This window comes from Microchirus variegatus (genome assembly GCF_963457635.1).
Source record: "Microchirus variegatus genome assembly, chromosome: 7".
Taxonomy (NCBI): Eukaryota; Metazoa; Chordata; class Actinopteri; order Pleuronectiformes; family Soleidae; genus Microchirus; species Microchirus variegatus.
This window is the reverse complement of record NC_139808.1, coordinates 22,527,092-22,553,780: the sequence shown is the minus strand read 5'-3', so window position 1 is coordinate 22,553,780 and position 26,689 is coordinate 22,527,092. Positions and strand designations below refer to the sequence as shown.

The 26,689-nt window shown below is 44.2% G+C and overlaps 1 long non-coding RNA gene across 1 annotated transcript; it reads right to left on the bottom strand.

Annotated features, from left to right (window-relative positions):
• Positions 1-15,944: 15,944 nt before the first annotated feature.
• Positions 15,945-17,255, bottom strand: LOC310929981. Its single transcript, XR_014592884.1, has 3 exons — positions 16,996-17,255; positions 16,327-16,432; positions 15,945-16,244 (listed from the first exon to the last, which is right to left on the bottom strand). It is a non-coding gene; the product is annotated as an uncharacterized lncRNA (long non-coding RNA).
• Positions 17,256-26,689: the final 9,434 nt, after the last annotated feature.

Genomic DNA, 26,689 nt, shown 5'->3' with positions numbered 1-26,689 from the left:
CGAGGGTTATTTTTCAAACCCCCCTGAGACTAATTCTCCAATGATCTGGCCCTCACTATGTTTGATCTTGAAGCCAAATGAACCAGTTTGTGTTTCACCCAATCCAAAATTAAATTTCCAAACGAAAGACTCACAAGACATACACGACACGTGTCTTACCTTTTTGATTGTTTGACTCCCTGGCTGGTCCGTCACCCCTCTCTGGTTGGTCACCGTCACTGTCCCACTCTTCAGGGGACCTGGCCTCCCTGACCAAACGGAGCTTTAAGAGCCCCGAGGTGGAGGTCTTTTCTGGAGAAATGTTTCTTTTCTCCGCCTTGCAAGGTCTTCAGGTCCACCGTTGTGAAGAGAGGGACAGGTATTGGGGCCCCACGTTGGGTGCCAAAATGTCAGGATAATTTGGTAAAAGATGGATGTTGGAGCCAGCTCAGGAATCAAACAAGAGTTTATTTCTGTACAGAAAGAGCAATCACCAAGCAACTTGCAGATTAGGTCACCCCGCGAAGACTGCTGAATCAATGGAAAACCTCTCTAGTTAACCTGTCTGGTGGGTGTGACCCCCCTCACAGACAGAGCAGAACAAAATGTTTCCTCCCTCCCACGGGAAGAGAGGGAATCAGGTAGACCCCCCATAGGGAAAGAGGAAGATAGGGTGTTTACGACTCAAACCCCTGTGTGTAAAACAAAATAGCAAATGGTCCCTTGATCTTAGGTCACTGCAGTTCAAACTATTACAATTATTTAAAACCAATCCAAAATTTCCGTAACACCGTTCATATTACATCTTAGTAAGCACTTTTTCCCAATCAACTGTGCCACTCTCTCAGATGCTGGTTTGTTATTGGCTGGTGGGTCTGGAGGAATGGTTAGTTGACTGTCTGAAATTCGTTCTGTGCCACTGTTATCTGGCTGGGACTGGGTGTGGTGGCTGGTCACAGGTCGTCCCTCATCAGTGACCACTGCCGGTTTCCCGCCGCCTTGCCTCTTTTTAGACACCCCACTGCACGGTGGCCCTCTCCACCACATGCGAAACAATGCTGGCAGTTTGGGAGTTTTTGCTCCACGCAGGAAGGACAGCCATATGGTTTCCCCTTTCTCTGCGTTGACTGTTTTGTATATGTACTGGCGCAGTGACAAACCGGTTGATGGGGATCCGGCAGTTGTGGATTAGACTGCAGCTTTGACTGTTTCAATGACTCCACCATTTGTGTCAGGGCTTGTACTTGTGTTGTCAGCTTTTGCATTTCTTCATCTTTGGTTTTACAGGGAGATTCCTTTTTAATGTTACCTGGTCTTTCTAAACTCACCTCACCACTTTGGGCATAAATGGCTTTGGTGCGTGTGTTGCGACCCAGGCGCTATCTCCTTTCACTCTCCTCACTGGTGGTTTGGTTGACCTGCCTCAATAAAGCTTCATCTGTAACTGACGGGTCGGAGAGAAGCGGCTTTAACTCCCTCCGGATGTCCTCATTTTTGTCACTAAGCCCCTGTCTAATTGAGTGCAAGAATGAGTTCTGTACAGTGTGTGCTTCATACTTAATGTCTGCATCTGTCTGTCTTGAGGTGAAGATGACCCTCTCCTTTAGCCCCACCATCCTATATAGGAACTGTTGTGGTGTTTCAGTCTCTAACTGTCTGGCTAAAACCAATTCTTGGAAGAGTTCTGCGGTGCCCTTCTCCCCCATGTGAGACCGTAAAAAGCTCTTTAATTCTGCTACCGTCATCTCATCTTTACTTATTAACATATCTTTGAAGTTTCCTGGCTTGATAACCCGCATGACCGCTCGAATTACTTCACGCTCAGTGTGTTGTTCTTTTAATCCCTCGTCTATCTGTTTGCAGATGTTACTGTAGCTAATATCTGCTGAGCTGTCACCAATCTGACCTCCATGTACTTTAAACTCTTATCGATTAAACAATGCTAAATCTCTGAGAGTCAATAGACTCTCACATTTTCACTGTTTAATCTCCCCAACATTTTTTCACATGCAGCAATTTCCATCATCTGAGTTCTCCACATATTCAATGTGGGAGCTTGAGGTTCCTTCCAACACCGCAAAATTTTCCGTGGACAAGTCATTAGGCCAGTTTTTAAAATTCCAAAGATATGTTTGTTCAAGTGTGGTATCATTGTTCGGTCTCCTAGGAGACACAGTCTTGGCGATCTGGGAAGTTCACAATTCAACCATTTGCCTATACAATCTAAAACATTTTTCCACAAGGGAAAGATCTTCGAACATTCCCATAATGCATGTACAAATGTACCACTTTTTTCCCCACACTTCCAGCATAGATCATTGTTAAGCAAACCCATTCTATTTAGTCTCGATGGGGTAAAATAATATCTGTGAATTATTTTATACTGAATAAATTTGCCTCTTGCTTCTCTTACATATTTTTCAGTGTTGGAAAGAATCCCCTCCCATGTTTCTTCATCCAGAGTACAAGACAAATCCTTCTCCCATATGCGCTTGAGATTACTACAGCCATTACTGCCTGTCCAAGGACACATATCATACCATTTTGATGCTTTATGATGCATTTTAGGTAACTGTACATAACATTCAACTGGACCCTTTCCCTGACCAGTGGGAACATCCTCCTTAATACAGTGTCTGATTTGTAAATATTTCCAAAAGTGGCCTCCGCCCTCTAAAGGAAATTTTTCCTTAAATCTGGTATATGAAACAAAATTACCATTTTCAAATATTAAAATGGATTATACCATATGGGTGCATATCTTTGAGTATACTGACAAATTTTACATCTCTTATGCACCTCTTTCCAAACAATTTTCGAATGTTCTAGAATGGGGTTGATAATTTTGTTCTTCTCATGTTTGACTACTTGTGCAAGTACCTCAATGGGTTTGAAGGGGGAAGTGAGCTCCCGCTCAATCAGGACCCAGTCCAGACCAGCATCTAGCAATACCAGAATATCAGCAATACCAGAATATCTTCAGCATAAAGAAATAATTTGTGTTCCCTGCCTCCTCCAATTACTCCCTTAATTCTTGACTCTGCTCTAATCGATGCAGCTAATGGTTCTAAGAAAATTGTGAACAATAATGGACTCAAGCTGCACCCCTGTCTCGTTGACCTGGTGATACTGAAAAACTGAGATATTATTCCGTTGGTAAAGACAGCAGCTTTAGGGTTCGGGTATAAGACTCTTATCCATCTGCAAAAACTATCCCCAAACCCAAATTTTGAGAGAGTAGTAAATAAAAAAGACCATTCCACCCTATCAAAAGCTTTCTGCGCATCAAGTGATATGGCTGAAACAGGCTGGGGGTTTGTTCTATTCATCCAAATTAAGTGTAATAATCTCCTCATATTATCAGCTGATGATCTATATTTTATAAAACCCACTTGATCTTTGTGAATAATCTTAGGTAATACCTGATCTAATCTTATTGCTAGTGTCTTGGATAATATTTTGCAGTCAACATTTATTAGGCTTATGGGTCTATAGTTAGCTGGGTCTGTTGAATCCTTATCTTTTTTTGGTATTAATGATATAATGGCCTCATTAAAACTTTCTGGGAGTGAACCATATTGAAACGCCTCTTGAAAAACCTGTAAGAAATGGACAAAGAATATCAACATATTTCTTATAGTACTCCACCGGGAAGCCATCCACACCAGGTGATTTCCTGGTTTTCATACACTTAATTGCAGTTATAACTTCAGCTTCTGTTATGGGAGTATCCAAACTATCCTTTTCCCCTGAGGAAAGCTGTGGTAACTCCACCTTTTGGAAGAAGGAGTTCAGGTCTTCGTCATTAGCCGAACATGTGGACGTGTATAAATCTTCATAAAAATGTTTGAAAACTTCATTAATTTTGTCAGCTGTTGTAAATAGTTTATCATCTTTTCTAATTGCTGTAATGGTATTATTTGAATCCAAACGTTTTAGTTGTCTTGCCAATAATCGTCCAGTCTTTTCACCATTTTCATAAAAATGTGTTTTGAGCCTAAATAGTGAATACTCCGCTTTTTTATAATATATTTCATGTAGCTCAAATTTTAGTCGACAGATTTTCCTGAAACCTTCTTCATCATATTGTTCAGCTAGCCGCTTATCTAATTGACCTATTTCCTCTTCTAATTGTTGTACTTTTTTCTTATTGTCCTTTTTCTTCCATGAGCTATAAGCTATACATTTCCCTCTAATAAATGCCTTAAGTGCATCCCAAACAATGGCTAATCTTTCAGTTGTTCCCTTGTTAATTTCTAAAAATACCTTAATATCCCCACCAAGTTTTGCCGCAAATTGTTCATCTAGTAGTAGACCTGTATTTAATCTCCATCTTCCACCTTTACCTTTATCAGAACGCAAATCTATATGATATTCAACAGGTGCGTGGTCTGTTATTGCTATAACTCCTATATTGCAGTCTATCACGAAATCAACCAGTGAGCTATTTATCAAAAAAAAATCTATTCGTGAGTAAGATCTGTGAGAATGAGAATAAAATGTGTATTCCCGTTCTTTCTGATTCACGAGTCTCCAGATATCTATCAAGCCCAGTTCTTCCTGTAGAGTATCCAACGTTGCTCTGTCTCTGGGAGATGTACTGTGGCAGTGGGGCTTGGTTAGAGCGACGTCTGCTGGAGAGAAGGGAGGAGTGGCTCAGCCGGTGATCAGACAGCTGGACAGAATCAGGTAATTAAGTCAGCAATATAAGCACGTTTGTAACCTGGTTCTGGTCTCTTGCAGTAGGCTGGGTCCGCACACACGAGAGAGAGAGAGAGAGACAGACAGACAGACAGACAGACAGACAGACAGACAGACGGAGAGAGACTGACGGAGGAAGAGAGAAAGAGAGAAAGAGCGCTGACATAGCAGCAACAGCTGTCTTCTTTCGTTCGTTTGATTGTATTGTTTTGTTTTGCAATAAACTGGACTTTTCACTTCCTCAACGCCGCCTCCTCGTCCTACCCGAACCCCAGTGAGTAGGAAATAGCTCACATTGGCACCTGAGCAGGGACTATGGAAGGACAATCTCCGCTGTCGCTGGCCCTTCAGCACCTCGCTGCGATGCAGGAGAGCACCACCAGGGTGAGGTGTGTGCATGGGGATATTCACGATTATCCGGTGGTGGCTCTGGAAATTTATTTTTCCCTAAGAAGGGAAAAAACATAGAGTAAAGGCTGGAGTTAGTACTCGCCTCACGCACCCTCTAATTTTGGGAACAAATTGGCCGGGGTTTACGAGCTTAGCGGGGGAAACCATGAGGGTGCGGTCACGTAAGTCAGGGAAATGTGAGTTATGTGCTGTCCTTAGTGGTGAGGCGGAGGTGCCGCATCCCGACGCTGCTGGGGGGGGGGGGCACAGATGGCTCCCATGGAAGATTTCCCACTCGCACAGTCTCGGGATGAGACCCTCCGCCACGCCTTTGACCAAGTGATGGAAATTGATGGTTGTCCGGTTCACCCTAACGCAGCACTCACTCACCCCTACTTTGTCGTTAAAGACCGATTATACAGAGTGAGTCATGACGCTCAAACAGGGGAAGAGCTCTCCCAGTTGTTAGTCCCAAAAAGCCGCCGAGAAACAATTTTACAGGCGGCTCACCACAACCCCATGGCGGGTCACCTCGGATATGATAAAACACTGAACCGGATCATGGCCCGATTTTACTGGCCGGGCATTTGGGCGGATGTACGTCGGTGGTGTGCATCCTGCCGCGAATGTCAATTAGTCAACCCTCCGGCCACCCCAAAAAGCGCCCTTGCGCCCATTACCATTGATGGAGGTCCCTTTTGATAGACTTGCCATGGACCTCATCGGGCCATTAGACCGGAGCGCACGGGGATATCGCTTTGTATTAGTTCTAGTGGACTATGCAACGCGCTATCCCGTGGCAGTGCCCCTGCGCATCTCGGCGAAGAGTGTTGCACAGGCACTGTTTCAGGTCATCTCCCGAGTTGGGATCCCGAAAGAGATCCTGACTGACCAGGGCACATCATTTATGTCACGTACACTACGCGAGCTATACGAATTACTGGGCGTCCGCTCAATTCGGACTAGTGTGTACCATCCCCAGACTGACGGCCTGGTGGAGCGGTTTAACAAAACACTAAAGAACATGATTCGAAGTTCGTGCATGAGGATAGTCGTAATTGGGATAAATGGTTGGACCCTCTGTTGTTTGCAGTGAGGGAGGTGCCCCAGGCCTCCACGGGTTTTTCGCCCTTTGAACTCCTGTTCGGCAGAAAACCTCGGGGTGTCTTGGACCTGGTTAAGGAAAACTGGGAGGCGGGTCCAAGCACCAGTAAAAACGAGGTAAAGCACGTCCTGGACCTGCGAGCAAAGCTCCATTCACTGGGTCAGTTATCACGGGAGAATTTGCTCCAGGCCCAGGAACGTCAACAGCGGCTGTACAACAGAGGGGCTAAACTCAGACAATTTTCACCGGGAGATAAAGTGCTTCTATTGCTACCATCGTCTAGCTCTAAATTACTCGCCAAGTGGCAAGGGCCCTTTGTGGTCACACGGCGAGTGGGGGATGTTGACTATGAGGTTGTGCGTTCTGACAGGGGTGGAGCAACACAGATTTACCACCTCAACCTCCTCAAAGCCTGGAGGGAGGTGGCGTCTGTTTCTCTGGCCACCACGGTGATTGAGAGAGATGAGCTGGGACCGGAGATGACTAGATCGAACAGGTCGGCGCCGGTCCCCGTTGACGACCATCTCTCGCCGGGCCAGAGAGCAGACGTGGCCTCGTTGCAGCGGCAGTTTGCCGACGTGTTCTCTCCCCTGCCAGGGCGCACAAACCTCATACACCACCACATAGGAACCTCCCTGGGTGTGACAGTGCGTTCACGACCCTATCGGCTGCCAGAACACAAGAGGAAAACTGTTCAGGCAGAACTTCAGGCCATGTTAGAGATGGGGGTAATAGAAGAGTCCAACAGTGACTGGTGTTGCCCCATTGTACTGGTTCGCATGTCCGATGGGTCAATACGGTTCTGTGTGGACTATCGTAGAGTCAACGAGGTGTCCAAATTTGATGCCTATCCAATGCCCCGGGTCGACGAACTCCTGGATCGGCTGGGCACGGCTCGCTTTTTTACGACACTGGATTTGACCAAGGGCTACTGGCAGATTCCCTTGTCGCCAGAGTCCAGGGAGAAAACGGCCTTCTCCACTCCGTATGGTTTGTACCAATTTCTCACGCTTCCGTTTGGATTGTTCGGGGCCCCAGCTACATTCCAGCGCCTCATGGACCGGGTGCTGCGGCCTCACGCTGCATATGCTTCGGCCTACTTGGATGATGTCATCATCCATAGTGAGACCTGGGAGCAGCATGTGCGGCAGGTGGGAGCAGTGCTGGAGTCCCTGAGGAGGGCGGGGCTCACGGCCAATCCAGGGAAGTGTGCAGTTGGACGGAGGGAGGTACGGTATTTGGGGTACCACTTGGGGGGAGGGCAGGTGCGGCCACAGATACAAAAGACCGCAGCGGTTGCAGCCTGCCCAAGACCCAAGACCAAAAAAGAGGTTAGGAGGTTTCTGGGGCTGGCCGGTTACTATAGGAGGTTCATTCCGGCCTTCTCGGAGCTGACCAGCCCCCTAACCGACCTGACCCGAAAAGGTGCCTCAGATCCGGTCCAGTGGACGGAGCCGTGTCAGCTGGCGTTTGAGAGGGTAAAGCAAGCCCTCTGTGGGGAGCCACTTTTATATACACCTAACTTTTCTCTCCCTTTCATCCTGCAGACCAACGCCTCAAACAGCGGGCTGGGGGCTGTTTTGTCCCAGGAGGTGGAGGTGCCTCGCCATACGGTGGGCGGTCAGTGCCCTCTGCTACTATCTCCTGGGGCGCCCATTCACCCTCTGGTCGGACCATGCCCCGCTCCAATGGCTCCACCACATGAAAGATGACAACGCGCGGATCACTCGCTGGTATCTGGCGTTACAGCCTTTCCAGTTCAAGGTGATCCATAGGCCGGGGAACCGCATGGCCGTGGGGCGGGGTGCCGGCCTAAGTCGGGCGGTGGGGGTATGTGGCAGTGTGGCTTGGTTAGAGCGACGGCTGCTGGAGAGAAGGGAGGAGTAGCTCAGCCGGTGATCAGACAGCTGGACAGAATCAGGTAATTAAGTCAGCTATATAAGCACGTTTGTAACCTGGTTCTGGTCTGTTGCAGTAGGCTGGGTCCGCACACACAAGAAGAGAGAAAGAGAGAAAGAGCGCTGACATAGCAGCAACAGCTGTCTTCTTTCGTTCGTTTGATTGTATTGTTTTGTTTTGCAAAAAACTGGACTTTTCACTTCCTCAACGCCGCCTCCTCGTCCTTCCCGAACCCCAGTGAGTAGGAAATAGCTCACATGTACCTACTCTGAATTTGCTGCGATCCAGATGGTCATCGATTGTTTGATTAAAGTCTCCCCCCAAGATTATCTGGCCATCTACATTTCCTAATATTTTATTGACCTCTTGAACAAAGGATGTGTTTTCTTTGTTTGGAGCATATAAATTGCAAAGTACCACTTTAACTCCATTAATAAGTGCTTCCACAACTAAAATTCGTCCATGAGAGTCTTTAAATGATTCGACACAACAAAATTCAACTTTTTGTTGACAAGGATAACAACCCCACAGCTCTTGCTTGATACTGAATTATGAAAAACTTGGCCGACCCAGTCCCGTTTAATTTTTATCGCTTCATCTTGGTCTCTAAAGTGTGTCTCCTGAATATATGCAATATCTGTGCCTTTAGATTTAAGATAGGTGAGTATTTTTTTACGTTTAATTGGTGTACCGCAGCCGTTAATATTCCATGTTCTTATGTTGATATGTCCACTACCCATTGCCCCCAAAGAGTATATAAACCTACCTTCTTTTGCCCTCATCCACAAATCTACCCCTCACTTCTTCAATACACATTAATGCCTTACCCCTGCTATCATGAAAATAAAAACAAAAACACCTCCAATACAAAATACAAAATAACAATAACTCAAAAAACACTGTCTTTAAAGAGAACATGACAGTATACTAAGCCTTAAGCCCAACACAGCACATGTTTAGACTCTAAATGGCCAATTTCTCGCCTCAAATTAAAAACTGCGTTCCGGGACACAGAAAAGTGACAAACGGCCACTGTTTCAACAACAACAGTCTTTCTTCACTCGGACGCCATTGCTCACTGTAGCCAAAAGCACAACAACCTTGCGCAGCGACCCCTACTGATCGGGCAGGAAATTGCAGCGCCTATCCGTCATCACGACGCAGAAGTATAAAGGCTCGAGTGGTCTACGTGGTGACGCAGACGGATAACGCATGACGCAGTCGGAGAAGTATAATGTGGCCTTTAGCATGTTTCTCTGACATTTGCTCACTCCCCCTGAGTGGTGTGAAACTTCACACTCTCAAAAACTTAGAATGGAAAAAACAGGATTAAAAGCCACTGTAAGTAAGCTACACATACAATTCAAATGTGGAGATTTACTAATAGGTTTTGGATGAAGAAATATAGGTTAAACATTTTTAGCAGATTAAGATGTATGCAAATATATATATATATGTATTCTGATATTTAAGCTGTTTGTCAGTGAATTGTATTTTGGCTGTTAAATTGGAATAAGAACTAATGCCTGGTTTGAACAAAATTACGTTTAAAGAAATAAATCTTAAGAATTTTTTTTTAGGTCTTTAAGGAACATGCTGACTTCATAAAGTACCTCATAAAGATTACAAAGCACAGGATAAAAGTAAAGGTAAAATAATGAAAGTAAGGAGACTTAGGATTAGTAATAATGTGCACAGAGTAAATCTGTGCAAGGGGGGAGAACGATAATGAAAATACATATTGAAACAATAAAATTCATAATTTTACATTTTTGGAAAAATTAAATAAATGTAATGGAAGATATGATAAATTATACATTTGTAATGAGGAAATAATTAACATTTGTGTATGCAATAATATAATACATTTGTAATCTCTGTTGGTAGTTTAATACTCCACTGAGAATTCCATTTCCAGATCGACAGTTTAAATATTTAGTTATGAATCGTGTAGTCATTAGGAAAAATAAAGTAATAACTGATAGTCTGTCATTGGATTGAAATAGCACCATTGGATAACCCTAGAGAGATATCAGAAAGATGTTTTTGGAATTTGGAAAGAGTGGAAATTTAAACTCCTAGCCAGGGAATTAGGTATATTGAATGTTGCAAATTGAGGTGTGAGTACAGATGTGAGTGGTTGGTTGTCATTATTGTTGATCATTTTTAAAGTTAAGGTTTGGTTGAGATAATTAATGCAACAGAGATTTAATAACAAAATTAAAATAAATGTGTACTACCACAACACTAAACTGATTATGTTTTGGATAACTGCATGTTAAATCACAGTACTAACACTGCATGAAATGCTAACAGGTGAACTTATGCTGCAGAAAGGACCCACTGTTTGAAAGATTGCAATGTACGGAATATCAAATAACCCACATTAGATGACTTCCCTCCATAGGCTTGTCCATAGGTTTGCTTTACTTTCAGAAAAGATGGTGGAAGCTCAGCTTGAGACAAGGAAGTTGAGTGGCTGTGGCTGCTGCTGCGAACCAGTGTACCCGAGTGTGCAAATGAAGTGGAAGAGCCAATGAGAGGAGGAGCTTGAACTGTGATGAGACCAACATCATCAGCAGTTTAGTCTGAAGGAGCATGGCATTGTGTCAACTGAGCAAGTACAAGGAAGTGTACAACAAAATCAAGAGCAGATCTTGGTCTGAAAGTGATGCAAAAATAGGGAAAATGTTGACTGTATGAAAGCGACAGCTCATACAGCAGAAAATGGACTGTGGGCCCTGAACGTCAGTAACAGGATTCACTGATGCAACATAGTCTGGACATTTCAGGAGGCAACACGACTGAAGTTTTAACATTCAAATTTACCGGATGACGTGTGAATGTTTGTATTTTTGTGTTAATGTTCAAAGGGAATGTTAGATTAAGTAAGGATGTTTTATGTTTTGTTTTGACGGAAACAATGTCATCATATGTTTGTTTGATTCATAAATGATGCTTATTTTCCCATGATTACTGTGTCTTGTAACATGGAGTACCTGTGTGGTTGCCGGGGCAGCGGAACCGTGAGAGAGTTTCCCTTTCTGAAAGGATAATGGATAAATAGAATGTTTTGAACTGCTCGAAAGGGTTTTCGCTCTCACACTCTACAAAATTGATGTTATAATTATGCTTAAGTTCAGCATAAACAGGAGGGATATGTTACGGAAATTTTGGATTAATATTATATAAATGTAAAAGTATGACCTGTAGTGACCTAAGATCAAGGGACTATTTGATATTGTTTGACCACAGTTTGTGACACAGGGGTTTGAGTCATAAAACATCCTTATCTTCCTCTTTCCCTATGGGGGGTGTGGGAAATAGATAGTTTTCCTGTTCCCGTGGGGGGTTTAGTGTAAGGCTTTCTCCATGTTGTTAAAGATAACAATTAGCCAAAAGTCAAGCTGTGAACAAATGATGGGATTGTAAAAGCAGGGGTCGGCATGAGGGGCACAGGATGACATGTGTGGGTCATAAAGAAAGTGTGTTGTCTTGTTGTAACTTGCTTCGATGTGACTGTATATATGTTTGAGCTCTCTGAAGCAACGTCAGAGAACATTTAGACCAACTTTGGGACAGAGTCGCTCCTTCATGCATGCAGTTAAGACACGATTTAACCAACACCGATGACTCCAATGAAATTTCTTTCACATTTTGGCGACGAGGATGGGATGGACGTTCTACTGCTCAGGGCCTGAGTTCTGACTGAAGGCTAATACTGGTAAGGAAATTTCCGCTCCACCAAGGAGGACAGGAATTCCGCCTGAAGTTAGGATCGGGTCCATCTATTTAAAAAAGTGAGTACGGTGTTTTTTAAATCTTGTTAAAACCTAGGTGGACAGTCGTAATTCCTTTGTGGTAGCTGTCCGGATATTCTATAATTCCTTTGTGGTTTGAATGTCGATATATTCTATAATTCCTTTGTGGTTTGAATATTTGGTCTGGTGTAATTCCTTTGTGGTAATCGGGACCGTCTCATGTAATTCCTTTGTGGTTTTGGAGACTAGCTTAAGCTCTGAAAAAAAAAAAAAAGGATCCAGATAAAAATAATAATAAAAAAAACATTAAAAAGAAAAGAAAAACGTTTGAACTGCAATAGTAGTTGCATGATTATAAAAAATTCCCCACTATAATAAAATGGGCATGTGAATGTAATAATAAATATAAACTTTGTGACAACTAATTCAGTGTCTTAATATCCTCTGTGGATATTACGAGGGTGCGTTGCTCGGAACGAATGTGTCGTACAAACCATCTGGCTGAAAAAGTTATCCAAAGTTAGTGTATGTTTGATAAGATCCAACCATATTCGTATGGAAAGATCAGGGTGTGTGAAAACAGTTTGAGTGAAAAATAAGCCCATTGAAAGTGAAAAGCACATCCGTTCAAGTGAAATAATAGACAACATGGGGAACAAAACGGGAAAACTCAAGTCAGTCTCTGATCCTCTTACGGGTCCTTCTAAATTGATGGCAGAGAAATGGGGTAAAAGTGTTGTTGAAGATGTTCCACTTTGGCACCACTTAACTGAGGAAGTATTTCCTATAATAGGCACATTAAGTACTGATTGTTTGAAAAGGTGTAGAGTGTTGTTAGAAGAAAGGAAGGGTAAGAAAGTAAGGAAGAAGATAGATTGGCAAGCGTTTGAGAAATGGGAAAGAAGCTGCTTTGAAAGAAGCAAAATCTGTTGCAGGATTAATGTTAAATCAGGAGAAGGAAGAAGAAGGTGATAAAAAGAAGGAAAAAAAGAAACGTAGGGCTAGAGAATTGAATTTGCCTCCTCCATGTCGCACCCATGTCTGCACCCCCTCCCCCTTCAGAGACACAAACAGCAGGACAATCACCTACAGATAAACATGCCCAAAAGGACTCTGAATGGAAGGAGGAGGAGAAGCCAGAGATGTACCCTGATTTGTCAACTCTTCCAACACCTACGAGTAAAAACAAACAGACTAAAGGCCACATTATACTTCTCCGACTGCGTATGCGTTATCCGTCTGCGTCACCACGGAGACGCCTCGAGCATTTATACTTCTGCGTCGTGGTGACGGACACTCGCTGCAATTTCCCGCCCGATCAGTAGGGGTCGCTGCGCAAGGTTGTTGTGCTTCTGGCTACAGTGAGCAATGGCGTCCGAGAAAGAAAGAGAGAGAAAGACTGTTGTTGTTGAAAAAGTGGCCGTTTCTCACTTTTCTGTGTCACGGAACGCAGTTTTAAGATAATTTGAGGCGAGAAATTGGCCATTTAGAGTCTAAACATGTGCTGTGTGTGTTAAGATATGACGTATTTATAGTTCGGCAGCGGCGTTATCGGCGGGGATCAGCTCCGCCTCTGTCAGGACGCCCGGAGCGCACTGAGAGCCGGCACAGAGCAGCTTAGCTCGGCCTGTCCTGAGGACCAATCGCAGCTCTTGCCGTCTCCGTAGTCCCTTGACGGAGTGACGGACACTTAAAAAATATTCCGTGCACCCGGAGACGACGCAGAGGCTCTTCGACAGGTTCTGCGTCGACGCAGAGGACTCTGCGTAGCTACGCAGAGCACTTTACGCAGGAGTATAAATTGGGCTTAAGGTTAAGAATAAACCGGTTAACACTGCTTCTCCCAGAAATGTCACCTCTCCATTAGCAGCTTCCTTCGATTACTGGCTTCGGGGTCACGGGAACAAAGGAAGCATGCACCAGATGCCTCTGCTGATGTTCCCAAATCCACAGCCACGGCCAATGGATGAAGAAGAACAGGAGTACTGGGATCCAGAAGTGTTGATTTACAGGCCATGGCAACCAGATGAACTGAAGGAGATTGCAGGAGAACTGCCAGATCCACAAAAGACTGGAGGTGAGAAATGGGTAACAGCAATGAACCAGCTGTTAACCATGTATAATCCAACTCTGCAGGGGGTAGAAGCTGTGTGTCGTAGGTGTTTCAAACTCAGATGGGCCAACATCCGACCGGCCAACTGGTCGACATCCCCAAATGCTGGATCGGGGCTATTCAATGAGATGATGGCCAACCTGGCTGAAGCTGTGCGTGCTGCTTTCCCACTAAGAGTGTGTTGGCCTGAGATTCACAACACGAAACAAAGGAGGGTGAGTTAGCAGTTGACTACCGCACTCGCATGGAATCTGTTTTCGCAGCTCACTCTGGCATTGACGCAGACAATGAGGCATACGGTGACTTGCTGAAGACAGCTTTGGTTAATGGCCTCCACCCTAGCCTTAAGGATCGTGTCATGTCTACATGTGTCGGGTGGGAAGCTGGGACCATAGCGAATGTCTGGATACACGTTCTGCACGCTGAACGAAATAAGGTAGATGGGGACTCTAAACAGACAAGAAAACTTCAGATTGCTCAATTGATGTATTACCAGCAGGGTGGGGCACAGAATCCTGAAAAGAAATGGCAACCTCGCCAACCCCACAACAGAAGTAGACGCACACAAGGTCAACGCCAGAACTACCAGAAGCAATTCAAGAGCCAAGGCCAATACAAGGTGCGGTGTTACAATTGTGAAGGCTATGGACATCTTTCATATGACTGTCCTACAACTGAATCCAACCAGCGAGAAGGACAAAGTCCAGAGGAATCATGGCCACACGCACCACCAAAAGGTCTCTCTGTGCAGTTTCCGGGGCTACAGGGAGCGCGACCATGACTGGAGACAGTGGAGGCAGGTCAGAGCATTCAACACATATGGCGCTTTTCCACTAGCTCCGGGCTACACGGCACTGAGCGACACGACACGAAACGGCACGGTTTAGTTGTGTTTCCACTACAGAGAACGTACCTTCTCAACGTGGGCGTGGTTATCACAACACGGCTGCAACCCGGCTGCGCGAAACTGCTATGACGTCTTATACGCGAGACACACACGCATATAAACAATGACGGACGTGGACTCGTTCTGTTGCTCGGTCTGTGGCATTTGTTCACACACAGAAGAGAAGATCGCCAGAAAAAGCTACAGGCGGCAAGAAGAAATACTGTGGAGGAGTACAGAGAAGTTTGGGAAGTCATACATCATGAAACTGAAGATGAGATACGAGACGACGAGTGAGGGTAAGCTAATATAGTTGCTATCGCTAACTAGCTCATATACAGTACTGTGCAGAAACGATGTTGTTTTTTTGAGTATGTAATACTCATGCATGTCTTGAACCAGAAACATTAATTAAGGTTCCACTCCAGTATTAACAGAGTTGTGTTATTGTTCAAGTGTAAGGGTCGATCACACTAAATACTGGACACCTGTAGAGGATGTTTTTTTTAAAACAACAAAAAACTGCATACATATATTCTGATTGTGTTCCAGTATGGTGAAATAGAAATAATGATCCTCTATTGTCATTATAGCAACAATCTAATGGTGGCCTCAGACTTCTACATAGTACTGTACAATTGTACAGCGTAGTAATGACCGAAAGCAATCTCTATTTTTGGTATTCTGGTATTAACGTAAGCATGCTGCCTGTGTGTTTCAGATGGTTCTGTCACTCCTGAAAAGGAATGACTGTGATGTCCAGCTGGTGAAATCCATGGTGGTGATGACCTGCTGTGCTCTGCATAACCTGTGTGAAAATCATGGTGAGACCTATGACACTGAATGAGATGCACACACAGCAGCTACAGTGGTTGAACCTGTGGTGGCAGTGGCACAGGGTGTAGAGGATGGCAGAGATGTAGGTGAGGGCCTGATGTGTCACTTGTTGTGAATTTGTAAAATGCTTTATTATTGTACTGTTTTTCACTGAATTACAAATAAAAGTTTGTACTTTCTGCAGAGATGTCTCCTTTTGTCTGTATACGTTTTGTTTGTAAAGGCTGCCACAATTAAAAGAAAAGAAATACGCATGATGTAATCACATAAGTCACATTGTTGTTTATTCAAACAAAAAAACACAGCAAACCAAAGTTAAATTGCACAGCAAATCAAATAAACTGTACATAGGTGGTGGAGTCCTAGGACAGGAGGGAGGAAATAGGTCGCATGCTCCTGCCACCTATTGCCTGGACAAGCTGCCCAATCACTCAAAGGAATGCGTGGTTGAACGCAGCACTCTCGTGATGTGGCGGTTACGTTGTGTCCGGTTCCACTCCTGCTACTGAACATCTTCCACCTGAAGCTCTGCGAGGACAGCTGTGTGCTTCTTTTTCTCTTCCCTACATAACACTATAGAGAAGAGAAAAGGGGTTATTAATCAAACCATTAAGGAAATACACAAATGCTGTAAATCATGTTTATTATTTCTTACCAGTTGCACAGATCTGTGGTCTGTGGCGAAGTTGGTGCCCCCGATAACGAAGCAGCTGATGGCTCTGCTGGGGTGGATGAACACTCCTCACATATGGAATGGGATTCTTGAACAAAAGAAGTGTATACATACGCTGTAATTACACGCATAACAATATATATATATTCAGCCACAGACTGAAACACCCTAAATGAAGGAGCTTTATCATTATTATTATCCTTTATTCCTCCCTGCAGCTGTTAGCTCTCAGTAGACAACATATAACCAGGCTCCTCATCCCATGTGCAATATACTGTCTTTTTGCAAAAGTGTAATATAGACATATAATATCCGATGCTCATTCTCTGTCTATAATGTAAATATAGAACCCATACTGTATATTCTGGTCTAGTCTGTTTTAACACGCAAAGACAAAACGTTACACGGTAGTAAGTCTAATTCATGACTTGTACAAATCTGGTTTCTTTTACAGGTTTACGTAATGTTTTGTTGTAGGTTGAGCACCTAATAGCGACATTGCTAACTAGCTAGCCAACTACGTTGTCTCGTGTAAACAGACGGACAGAGATTACCGACACACATGATGTTACTTTTATAATGTCTTGTTTAAGCGAGTTTATTCTCAGCAGTAGTTAAACGTTGCTCTTAGGCTGAAAATAAAAAACTTACCGTTGGCGTGTGCAGAGTTATTGGAGTTGCTGTGTTACGCCGTGAGCGGACATCGACTCCCGGCAAGACCTGCTCGTTACGGGCGGCTCCGTCCAGCTCTCTGTATTTTGTCGTCTCCGATTAAACACAGGACAGTCTGGACCTCGTCGTTGGACCATGGAGTGTTCTTATGCAGAGTCGCCATGTCGAAGTATTTGCGCGCTACTATTTTTCGAAAAATGGTGAAATAGACTCCTGCATCCTGTATTTTATGTCGCGCTCATGACGCACCCAGTGACGACACTTCTGGCCAATCAGTTACCGGCAGTTTTGACCAATCAGCGCATAGTACCTGCGCATAGTACCGGCACCACGAATGGAACCTCACCACCGCAGGTACTAAAAATAGTGCCGAGTTCCAGGTACTACGCTAGTGGAAACACTCGCTAAACCGTGTCGTGTAGTGTAGTGCCGTTTAAAGTCGGGCCGGTGGAAAAGCGCCAATAGACACACACACACGAGTAGCCACTACTGAGGATAGTGACAAACCAGTTGTCACATATCAACAATATGTACACTTAACACGAGACTCTAGAACACCCCCTACATTGATCTTAAATGTACATGGTATTAATGTGACATTCCTTGTAGACTCAGGAGCACAGGTCTCTGTAATCCAATCCAAAGTACTCCCTGAGATACCCAAAACAAGTAAATTCCTAAAGACAATAGGAGCTTCAGGGGTTCCAGGTTTTGAGCCATTGTCTGAGCCACTGAAAGTAAATTTTGGAGATTACAGAGGTGAACATCAATTCCTTATCTCTGATGTATGTCCTGTTAATTTGTTAGCACGCGACCTGATGTGTGGTCTAGGCATTGATGTACATTGTGATTCTACCGGAATCAAAGTAACATGTGCTACAGCTGGTCTATATCCTGTGTGTATTCCTGGAAGTGATTATCAATATTCTTGGGACCTTCTAAATTTTAGGGATATAGATAAACTGTTGTCCATGATACCACAAATTACAGAGATACCTGAGCAGTTGCAGGATGTTTCACATTTCTCACAAAAAACTAAAGATTACACTTATGAGGATACCTGGAATATGGTAGAGGATAATGATGTAATAGGTATAGATACAGTCTTTGTGGGTTTAGAGTTTGCAGCTGCATCAGTAAATCTGGCTGAATCTCAGTTGACCTTGTTTTCAATACCTGGGTCTGTCCCTCACATTCCACTGACAAAAAAATCAGATGTTGCATGGACAGAAATGGGACCTTGGGTTAAGGCAGCTTTACAGGTGTCAGACTGGCAACCCCATTTCAAATGGTAGTTGTTACTCCCCATCAATGGAAATCACATCTTATCCTATAAACATTAAAGTAGCAGTAGTGCTTTCAACAGTACCTGACAAATTATGGGCTAAAAGTAAATTTGATTTTGGAAATATAAAAGGTGCAATTCCTGTTACTGTTCAACCAAAATCTGTTTTCAGACCATGCAAAAGACAATATCCACTAAGTCCAGAATCTGTCGAAGGCATAGATCCTGTCATTCAGTCGCTCATCAAACAAGGTGCCATTGTGGAATGTCCTCATTCACCATGTAACTCCCCCATCCTGCCTGTAAAAAAACCAAATGGGGGGTGGAGACCAGTTCAGGATCTAAGAGCCATTAATGATGCTGTACAGCACCCAGCCCCAACTGTGCCAAATGTTACAACACTAATGTCACAGGTTCCATCGGATTCTTGTTGGTTTTCTGTAATAGACTTGGCTCATGCATATTTCAGTATCCCTGTTCACCCTGAGTCACAGTTCTGGTTTGCTTTTACTTTCAATGGTAAACGATATACTTGGACGCGAATGCCACAAAGTTTTTCCTCTAGTCCTACTTTGTTTGCAATGACTGTAGCAGAAAACCTGTCGCATTGGTAACCACCATGTGGAAGTACACTTGTACAGTATGTTGATGACCTCCTTGTGTGTTCACCCACAAAGGAGGATTGTAGACAGGACACAGTGTCTCTACTTTGTTTTTTGGCAGAAAATGGTCATAAGGTGTCAAAAGACAAGCTGCAGCTTATCTCACAATCAGTGAGGTATCTAGGCCATATAATCACTCCGGAAGGTCGTAAATTGGGTCCTGAACGCATTCAAGCAATCTTGGATGTTCCAAAACCACGAACAAAAAAACAGATGATGACCTTTTTGGGCTTATCAGGTTATTGTCGTCGATGGATTAGAAATTTTGCGGAGATCTCCCAACCCATGTATGACATCACACATGGGGGAAAACATTTGGCCATGACTGACTTGTTGACTTGGACTACTGAGGCAGAGACAGCTTTTACTGACTTGAAACAAGCTTTATCTACCTCACCTTGTTTAGGACTTCCAGACCCAACCAAATCCTTTAATCTCTTTGTTTCTGAATGTAATGGATTTATGGCAGCAGTTCTCACCCAGTCCCATGGTGACAAACAATGACCAATTGGGTACTATTCAAAGCACCTCTCCACTACAGAAAGAGCAATGGTAACATGTTTAAGGGCTGTAGCTGCAGCTACAGAAGCAGTTTTGGCCACAGCTGACATTGTGGCTATGTGTCCTTTGACTGTTCATGTTCCACATGCTGTTCATTTTCTAATCCTACAGGCTAAAACAGCTCATTTGACTCCAGCACGACTTCTGCATTGGCAGAATGTCTTACTAACTATGTCACATGTTGTTTTGAAACGATGTACTGTTCTTAACCCTGCAACTCTGCTTCCTACAGCTGAAGATGGAGAACCACATTCTTGTTTAGAAGTGGTTGACATTGTATCAAAACCACGGGATGCATTGTTTGATACACCGCTGTCTAACGCTGATTCTGTTTTCTTTGTAGATGGTTGTGCCATGAGAAAGCCAGCTGATGGTTCATCTTGTGTTTCCTATGCTGTATGTAGTGAACAAGTCATCATTGAAAGTGCCAGACTGCCTAATAACCTGTCTGCTCAGGCATCAGAGTTATTTGCATTAACCCGTGCTTTCATTCTAGGAGCAGGACAGAATATTACAGTATACATGGATTCACAATATGCTTTCAATGTATGCCATAACTTTCACACCCTGTGGAAAAACCGTGGTTTCTTCACTTCAACAGGAAAACCTATTGCTCACAGACCACTAATCATTCATCTCTTGTCTGCATTACTCCTCCCTGTCTCTGTAGCAGTATGCAAATGTAGAGCCCACACTGGTTCTAACGACCCAGTGTCACAGGGAAATGCAAAAGCGGATGCAGCTGCTAAAGGAGCTGCTCTCGCTCCTGCATCCCCAATTTTGCAAATGCCCCTAACTGTTCAGGATGATCTTTTTTCCCTCAATGATGTCTCTTTGCTTCAAACAGGAGCTGATGCTGGGGAGAAAGCATTCTGGAAGAAAAAAGGGTGCAAAAAACTCCCATCTGAAGTCTGGGTAGACATAAACGGTCTTCCAGTTCTTCCAAAATCTATATTCCCTTTTTTGGCTAAATTGACTCATGGTCCTGACCATGCGTCAAAAGGAGGGATGTTAGATATTGTAAATAGACTATGGTATGCGCCAGGGTTTTCAACATTTGCTGAAAACTTTTGTAAAAAATGTGTGATTTGTGCTACAAATAATGTTGGCAGAGGCGTGCAAATGTCTGTATCAGCACATCCAAAACCTGAAGGGCCTTTTGAACATTTGATGATGGATTTTATTGAGCTCACTCCATGCAAGGGATACAAGTATTGCCTTGTAATTGTTGACATGTTTTCAAAATGGATTGAATGTTTCCCATGTAGGCATGCAACGGCTGTTTCAGTGGCAAAATCACTCTTAAAGGAAATAATACCACGTTGGGGTTTGCCTTCCAAATTGACTAGTGACAATGGTTCTCATTTTGTGAATAGTGTCATTCAAAGTCTATCAGAAAGCCTTCAGATAAACTTAAAAACACATTGTGCTTATCATCCAGCCAGTGGAGGTGCGGTAGAAAGAGCTAATCAGACCCTGAAGACAAAATTAACGAAACTAATGGCTGAAACACAGTTGCCATGGGTTGAGGTTCTACCCCTTGCTCTCATGTTCATGAGAGGGCGTCCACATAAAACAACTGGATTATCTCCTTATGAGATTCTTACTGGGCGTCCTATGCGGATGACAAATACTCCTTACCCTCAAAACAGGCTTACTCTGTTAGGAATGGATGATGACATGTTAAGATATTGTTGTGCACTTAACCATGTTCTCAAGCTTATCTTTCCGAAGGTGAAAGCAGCCCTTCCTGATCCTGCAGTAGCTGAACTACATAACATCCGGCCTGGAGACTGGATAGTGGTTAAGGATCTCAGAAGGAAGAGCTGGCATCAACCCCGGTGGTTAGGACCATTCCAGGTGCTGCTGACAACTCCAACTGCTGTCCGAATAGCTGACAGGGATACCTGGATCCATGGAGCCCATTGTAAACCCTTCCCCGGAGATGCCTCATCCAACAGAGCAACAACAAATTAACCGAGGAGTATGCTGCAAAGCCTTGTTTGCAGTCTTCTCCATTGCGGTTATTACCACAGTCCTTGGAGTCCAAGGGCCTGTCATTTATACTGATACTTTGACACCTATTCCTCCACCGAGGAATGAAGACAGACTGTCAACATTAAGAAAGCACAAAGACACTGAGGGCAGAAGCGGCATGGGTGTGTCACCCATGCAAAATCAGGACATAGATAAAAAACTCATGACCATAGAAAAACTCGTCCGAAAAAGAGACAACTTTTTGAACAGACTGATTGGAAACCATGGAATTTCAATGCAAATGAATTACTGGATAATTCTAACCAAAAAAATAGTTGGTATTCTTTCATCGGATGGATAAAAAATAAGGTGTATGGCTCAAACACTACTGTACTAATTGTTCAGAGTCCTCCAGCAAACTGGCATTCTTTGTTCCAGCTGAAGTTAAAACACTGTCCTTGTTTAGATCCTGTCATTAGTTTAGTACAATATTATGCTGATTGTCCCCACATGGACAATACAAGTCGGGAAGTGTGTAAGTTTTCTCACCATGGATGGTATACAGCGACGAAAAATATCTATAACCATACGACATATCAAGCGAAAATGTATCTATCTTGTGTAGATTGGTTTTGTGATAACATGTTTCCACAACCTTTCCCTTCAAATTCCACGCATGCAGAACCAACTGAAATTCCTAACAAGAGCACACGTCTTTCACATTCTATTTGTTTATGTTCAAATGGTACAGGTCAGTTCATGGGAGTTTCACATTGTTCAAACCCTGTCATTAGTTTTAAAAAGAGACATCAATTTAAATCTGGTCCCATTAAAATAACATTTAGAAATAAAGAAACTGTGATAGTTAATGAATCTCTTCATGCTCCTGCATATAAAGGTATACCTCCTATAGGAAATTTTTATTGGCTTTGTGGAAATGAGGCATTTTTGTTTTTACCACCAGATTGGTCTGGGTGTTGTTATTTTGTTAATTTGACTATTGCTAATTTAGCAATACTCCCAATAACTCTAAATCAAAATTCAAACCCTATGCACGTTCATAAAAGAGAGATGGCACAGTTTTCCACCCTTTCATCATATCATTGGCGTATTTCATTGGGAGAAAAATGGGGCATCGGATTACTGCCTTGGTATGGTGTCACGTTTCTAGCTGATCATATTGATAATATTACATATTCAATGTCTGGTTTTGCTAATGAAACTATAAAAGGTTTCCAATATTTAGCTGCAAATGACAAATCCCATAGGTTAACTCTGTTAAAACACGAAATTGCGCTTGATTATATTCTGGCAAAAACCGGAGGTCTTTGTCTGACTTTAAATTTAACAGGTGACTCGTGTGTTACAGTAATCCCTGATAACTCAGATAATATTACTAGTGTGATTACAGCACTGGAGAAGATCTGTGACTCATTTGGTCCTTCTGAATCAGCAGGTTTTAGTTTTAACAAATGGTTAACTGAGCTATTTGGTCCATGGGGTGCAATGATTGTTCATGTGTGTATTCCTGTGTTAATTATGTTTGGTATAACCCTTTGCTGTTGTACTTGTGCACTCACTTGTATGCAAGCTTTTGTATACAGGTGGATAGGGGGAGTATTGGGAGGTGACAAAACACCATTGTATGTGAAAGTATCTTGTGTACCAAGTAAGGATTGCGAATCAAATTTGTGTCATGACATGTCAGAATGGGCCCCAGGGAACCCATATAGTGAAAGTGATTCAGATGAAGAAATGGTATGAATAGAATTGTTTTTTTGTTTTTTTCTCCTTTTATGTTTTGTTTTGTTTTTTATTGTTGTTATTTTTTCTTCCTTTGTTATATTCTGAAAATCAAAATTTAACCTAGACTCACATGTTTGAATATAGTCATAGTAAAGAGTTAGTTGATAAAACTATGTAATTTCCCAAATAAATTGAGTTGACACTTGGTGTCAAAAGAGAGGAATGTGGGAAATAGATAGTTTTCCTGTTCCCGTGGGGGGTTTAGTGTAAGGCTTTCTCCATGTTGTTAAAGATAACAATTAACCAAAAGTCAAGCTGTGAACAAATGATGGGATTGTAAAAGCAGGGGTCGGCATGAGGGGCACAGGATGACATGTGTGGGTCATAAAGAAAGTGTGTTGTCTTGTTGTAACTTGCTTTGATGTGACTGTGTATATGTTTGAGCTCTCTGAAGCAACGTCAGAGAACATTTAGACCAACTTTGGGACAGAGTCGCACCTTCATGCATGCAGTAAAGACACGATTTAACCAACACCGATGACTCCAATGAAATTTCTTTCACAGGGGTCTACCTGATTTCCTCTCTTCCCGTGGGAGGGAGGAAACCTTTTGTTCTACTCTGTCTGTCTGGGGGGGTCGTTGGCACACCCACAGGACAGGTTAACTAGAGAGATTTTCCATTGTGCTGGCAGTCTTCACAGGGTGACTGAATCTGCAAGTTGCTTTGTGATTGCTCTTTCTGTACAGAAATAAACTCTTGTTCGATTCCTGAGCTGGCTCCAACATCCATCTTTTACCAAATTATTTTGACACTTACCTTGTCCTGTCTGCATCCGAGTCCTCCACCTTATATTCTCACCGTTTACCTTAAAAGGGAAACGGTTCTATCAAGCAGCTAGCAGCTAATCTCGGGCCGCTACTTCGCGCCAATCCACCTACTTCTCTGCCACCTCAGTCTCTCCCGGTACCTCCGACATTACCCCTCGCTAAGTCCACTCGTGAATCATTTGTTCCGACCCCCGAACGATTTTCGGGGGAACTGAACAAATGTGCTAGTTTCTTGTTTCAATGTTACTTGGTGTTTGACTTACAACCGGCTACTTACCCGTCAGATCATGCTAAGATAGCCTTCGTCGTCAACCTCCTTTCCGGGAGAGCCGCTCAGTGGGCAGCTGCCGTTTTTCGTAACGTCCACACTTGTACTGCTTCCTATGCTGCATTCGCCACAGAGTTAAACCGGGTTTTCGATCACTCGTTCCAGGACAACAACATAGCTAACAGGCTACTCGCATTGAGACAGGGTAATTCTTCGGCAGCAGATTTTTCAATAGATTTTCGCATCCACGCTTCTGAGAGTGGATGGAACGACACTGCACTACGCACCAAATTTTTACGCGGGTTGAATGAAGAGTTAAAGGACGAATTAGCCACTCGAGACATTACACCTAATCTCGAATCTCTGATAGAACTCTCTATTCGCCTTGACTGTAGACTCAGGGAGAGACGACGCGACAGGCGGCATCCTCCTTCTTCTCGCCCCTTTTTCACTCCACCGTCTCCTCGCGACCGTTGTCACCCCCCCCCCCCCGTCAGTAGCGCTAACAGTGTTGAACCTATGCAGCTGGGCCGCACCCGTCTTTCACCCACGGAGAGACGACGCCGACTGCAATCTGGGGCCTGTATTTATTGTGGACAACCTGGTCACACCATCGCTTCCTGTCCTTACCGCCCAAAAGCTTAAGCTCACCAGCTCATACAGGAGTGCTGGTGAGTAAAGCGGTTTCCTGTCCTGCACCAACCAGAGTTACGCTGACGGGCCAACTTCAATGGGGGCAAGAGAAGATCTCCCTCACCTGCCTCGTCGACTCGGGGCCGACGACAACTTCATTGACACTCTCTTGGCTCAACAGGCGGGGATCCCTACAACCCCACTGGCCCAACCGAAGGCCATCTCCGACCTCAACGGCAACCTCCTAGCTGAGGTCACTCATCGCACACCATCCCTATCACCATGATCCTGTCTGGTCCAACTGTTCCTGATTCCTGCCTCTTCTGCGTCGGTCGTCTTGGGTCTCCCCTGGCTGGCTCGTCACAACCCGGCCTTCAACTGGTCCACGGGCCAACTCTCCAGTTGGAGTGTTCACTGCCACTCCCGCTGTTTCAGATCTGCTAGACCGCCATCAAAGAACCCCGACGTCAACCCCGAACCTCTGGATCTCACTGGCGTCCCTGAGGTGTACCACGATCTAGCAGAGGTTTTTTCAAAGGACCATGCTCTCTCCCTACCTCCTCATCGCCCCTATGACTGTTGTATAGATCTGCTTCCGGGAGCCACACTACCATCAAGGAGACTATACAACTTATCCCAAACCGAACGCCAGAGCATGGAGGATTACATAACCCAGTCTCTGGCGTCTGGTCTCATCCGTCCCTCCTCCTCTCCAGTCGGAGCCGGCTTTTTTTTCGTAGAGAAGAAGGACGGGTCCCTTCGACCCTGTATTGACTATCGGGTCCTAAATGACATTACGGTGAAGAACTGATACGCATTACCTCTCCTAGACGCTGCTTTCAACCCCCTAAGGTAAGGCGCAGATCTTTTCCAAACTGGATCTATGAAACGCCTATCACCTGGTCCGCATTAAAGAGGGGGACGAGTGGAAGACGGCGTTTAACACACCCATAGGCCATTTTGAATACCTTGTCATGCCTTTCGGCCTCACTAACGCCCCTGCTGTCTTCCAGCACTTGGCGAATGTCATTTTGCGTGACATGCTGGACAGGTTCCTCTTCGTGTACCTGGATGATATTCTCATATTTCCCGAGACCGAGGAGGAACATGCCCAGCATGTGCGCCTAGTTCTTCAGAGACTTCTTGAGAACAAGCTATTCGTTAAAGCAGAAAAGTGCTCATTCCATTCTCAGTCTGTTCCCTTCCTGGGATTTATTGTTGAGCAGGGGAGTCTCGCCCCCGATCCTTCTAAGATCTCCGCAGTAAAGGACTGGCCTACACCTACCACCCGGAAGGAGCTACAACGCTTCCTGGGTTTTGCAAACTTTTACAGGAGATTTATAAAGAACTACAGTCGCATTGTTGAACCTCTCACGAAACTTACCTCTCCCAAACAGACGTTCCTGTGGTCCAGTGATGCCGAGACCTCCTTCCTTCGCCTCAAAGAGATGTTCACCTCTGCTCCAATCCTGTCCCATCCTGATCCCGAACTGCAGTTTGTGGTTGAGGTCGACGCTTCTGAAAGAAAAATAAGGAGCTCCTGGCTGTTGTCTTGGCCCTCCAGGATGGAGACACTGGCTAGAAGGGACCGCCCAACCTTTTATCGTCTGGACCGACCAAAAGAACTTGGCCTATCTGCAGAACGCCAGGAGGCTTCAGGTTCACCCTGACGTTTCGCCCTGGTACCCGGAACGTGAAGCCTGATGCCCCCTC